The sequence below is a fragment of the Cyprinodon variegatus genome, unplaced genomic scaffold (assembly GCF_000732505.1).
Source record: "Cyprinodon variegatus isolate N-32 unplaced genomic scaffold, C_variegatus-1.0 Scaffold986, whole genome shotgun sequence".
Taxonomy (NCBI): domain Eukaryota; kingdom Metazoa; phylum Chordata; class Actinopteri; order Cyprinodontiformes; family Cyprinodontidae; genus Cyprinodon; species Cyprinodon variegatus.
The window spans coordinates 8,736-12,636 of NW_015151439.1; positions in this window are offsets into that span (position 1 = coordinate 8,736).

The window sequence follows — 3,901 nt, forward strand, 5'->3', positions numbered from 1 at the left end:
TTTCATCATCAGGGTGCTCATCACTGGACACTGGAATCCAAAAACAATACAACGTCATATGCAGGTCATTCTCAAAATATTAGCATTTTGTGATAAAGTTCTTTATTTTTCATAGTGTAATGATACAAATTGACATTCATATATTTTAGATTCATTGCACTCTAACTGAAATATTTCAGGTCTTTATTGTCTTAATACGGATGATTTTGGCATACAGCTCATAAAAACCCAAAATTCCTATCTCCCAAAATGAGCATATAATGAAAAAAGTCTCTAAACGAGCTATGCACCTAATCATCTGAATCATGAAATTAACTCTAAACACATGCAAAAGATTCCAAAAGAGGCCTTTAAAACTCCCAGCCTGGTTTATCCCTCAAAACCCAATCCTGGGTAAGACTGCCGACCTGACTGCTGTCCAGAAGGCCATCATTGACACCCTCAAGCGAGAGGGTATGACTAAGAAATAGGCTGTTCCCAGAGTGCTGCATCAAAGCACTTCAGTGGGAAGTCTGTGGGAAGGTAAAAATGTGGCAGACAAAGCTGCACAATGACAAGAGCTGACCGGACCCTGAGGAAGATTGTGGAGAAGGGCCGATTCCAGAACTTGGGGGACCAGTGGAAGCAGTGGGCTGAGTCTGGAGTAGAAACATCCAGATCCACCGTGCACAGGCGTATGCAGGAAATGGGCTACAGGTGCTGCATTCCCCAGGTGAAGCCACTTTTGAACTGGAAACAGTGGCAGAGGCACCTGACCTGTGTTACAGAGAAGCAGCACTGGACTGTTGCTCAGTTTTGCAAGTCATTTGGAAATCAAGGTGCCAGAGTCTGGAGGAAGACTGGGGAGAAGGAAATGCCAAAATCCCAGAAGTCCAGTGTCAAGTACCCACAGTCAGTGATGGTCTGGGGTGCCATGTCAGCTGCTGGTGTTGGTCCACTGTGTTTTATCAAGGACAGGGTCAATGCAGCTAGCTATCAGGAGATTTTGGAGCACTTCATGCTTCCATCTGCTGTAAAGCTTTATTGAGATGAAGATTTAATTTTTCAGCACGACCTGGCACCTGCTTCCAGAGCCAAAACCACTGCTAAATGGTTTACTGGCCATGGTATCACTGTGCTCAATTGGCCTGCCAACTCTCCTGACCTGAACCCCATAGAGAATCTGTGGGATACTGTAAAGAGAAAGTTGAGAGACGCAAGACCCAACACTCTGGATGAGCTAAAGGCCGCTATGGAAGCATCCTGGGCCTCCATAACACCTCAGCAGTGCCACAGGCTGATTGCCTCCATGCCACGCCGCATTGAAGCAGTCATTTCTGCAAAAGGATTGAGTGCATAACTGTACATAATTATTTGAAGGTTGACCTTTTTGTATTAAGAACACTTTTCTTTTATTGGTTGGATGAAATATTCTAATTTTGTGAGATAGGAATTTTGGGTTTTCATGAGCTGTATGCCAAAATCATCATTATAATTATTAAGACAATAAAATACCTGAAATATTTCAGTTAGTGTGCAATGAATCTAAAATATAGGAATGTTTCAAGGTTTATAATTACATTATGGAAAAAATGAACTTTATCACAATATGCTAATATTTTGAGAAGGACCTATAGTAGTACTTTGTTTTTAGGTAATCAAACAGATTGGTGCCAACATAAAAATGGGTGATGGTGTTTCAGGCCATTGCCTAGGAAACAAAACCTACCTCTTGAGAGGTTGTCCTGGTACTGTGGAGAAACCACAGCATTGTCAGCGAGAACCAAAAACGAAAAACATTATAGGGGCAATTAAAACTGCAACTTACCTGTTCAGATTGTTTCTTTGTGGCGGGGTCTTCACTTGTTGTTGGACCTGAGGGTACTCGTGTCCTTGTCATTGTCTTCAGCGGTGTATGAATATTTCACCTGATTATACATATTTCAAATAAAGAAATTGGGAAAAAAAGTCACCATGGACAGTATTTACACTTGTAATTTGTTTGATAAAGCCTGTCCAAGGCGATTCTGCCTCTGTTTTGTCCGAAATACTGAAGACACAGGATAAGTAAAGACAGAGAACTCTTCCTTTCTGAAGTCGATTGAACTGCACTGTACCATATTGCTTTGGCCAAGTGATGAAACTGTACCTTGCGTTCGTTCCCCAGAAGCTGCAAATGTGATAACCCACCATGGCTTGCTCACCAGCTCTGAATGCCATATTTTTTTTTTTTGGTTTCTGGAGGCCACAGATAAGTCCAGAAGAGCAGCAGACCTACTGTCTCTCTTTGTATAGCTGCCACAAAGCCAAAGCCAAAATCAGCTGCAGCTGAGGAGTACATCACCTGCTTTCTGAAGCGAATCATATTAGCCTTCCCCTCTGTCTTTCAAGTTGCTACCACCACTGACAACTTAAGAGCTGTGATTCTCCCATTCCCCCTTGCTTCCTAACCAGACCTGCTAAAACTACACAAGCTACAGCCAACGATCCCACAGCCACCCTGGATGGAAGCAAAACCCTTGTTTTTCTTTTCTTTGCTTTAAACCATGCCTGGGCAGGCTTATGAACTTCTTCATGACATAGACGTTCAATGTTTTCTAAAAGTCTGTTTAAGTGACATGATAAGACAAGAAGTAGTACTTGATGATGTCATTTTTTATGACAACTGTGGTGAAATTATTATGTTATTAATGTAATATTTTTATAATTAAAGTCAGAGAAATTAAATGAGATTCATAAAATATGATTGTAGTACCTTTTGTTAGGTTGTAAATAATTGCACAAAAATATGAAGACAATATGGAGACTGTTTGTAATTAAAGTCAGAAAAATAAAATTGAGTGTTTGATCTGATGTTATGATTATGAACCCTTAGAACTTCTCCTGTCAAAAGAGCGGAATTTTTCTCCCTTTTTTTCGTTTATTTTGTAATCGGGAGGAGCAAATCCCCACTTCTAAAGTCGAGTGGTGTTTTATTATTAAACAGTGCAACAGGGAAGTCCAGGTTGGTGCAACAAGACACCATCAGCCAAAGAAAAGTGGCTTGTCCACTTTGCGTTGGAGGAGAGATCTCATACTTAATTGCATATGATCAAAACTAAGTATTATAAATTCTACACTACATTCTTTCCTCAGAGACTACCTATGATCAATATCCAAAACTCCTAGAAAAAAAGTTTAAAGTTCTGCAAAATCAATAGTTTATCAAATGCTTGTTCTCCTCCCTTTAACTTAATTTGTATCAATTAAGTCTAGTTAGAACTACTTGCTAAGATGTCCTAGTAACATAACCTCCTTTATTTGGTAATAGATAATAAGTACTTAAAGTCTTCAAATGAGGTACTGCTTTATTATTGCTTTTAATAATACTCGCAACTCTTTTAAAATTCTTTTGTTATTAGTGTTTTGGGTGTGTGAAAGAAGAAAAACATTAAAACAGTGCAACACCATTCCTGATAACACAATGTAGAGTTGCCTCCGAAGGATTTGGTATGTCACCTATTATGTATAAAGTTACATGAAAAAATTGTGCCGCAGCTGTGCTTCTCGCAAAGATACATATATGTATATAATAGTTGTTCCAGTTTTGCGGATAATGCAACACCTTCAAGCCACCCTGCTTTCTAAAACAGGACCCTGTAGCCATATAACATGCAGATCTGTAATTTAAGTGGTAAAAGCAGAAGAACTTGATTAAAGATTACCCATCCATCCATTAATTTTTATTTGGTTACAGTGTTTGTCCTCCGACTAAGTGTACTTTACAATAGTGATATCAAACAAATTTTTTCACAAAAAAATAAATAAACAATCTGTGGAGACAAACCAGTTTTCTTACCTCTGAAAAGTATCTCTGAAGTACTTCCTTCTGATGAAAGTCCAACAGATTTCTTCACTAAAACATCAGAACAGATATAAAATC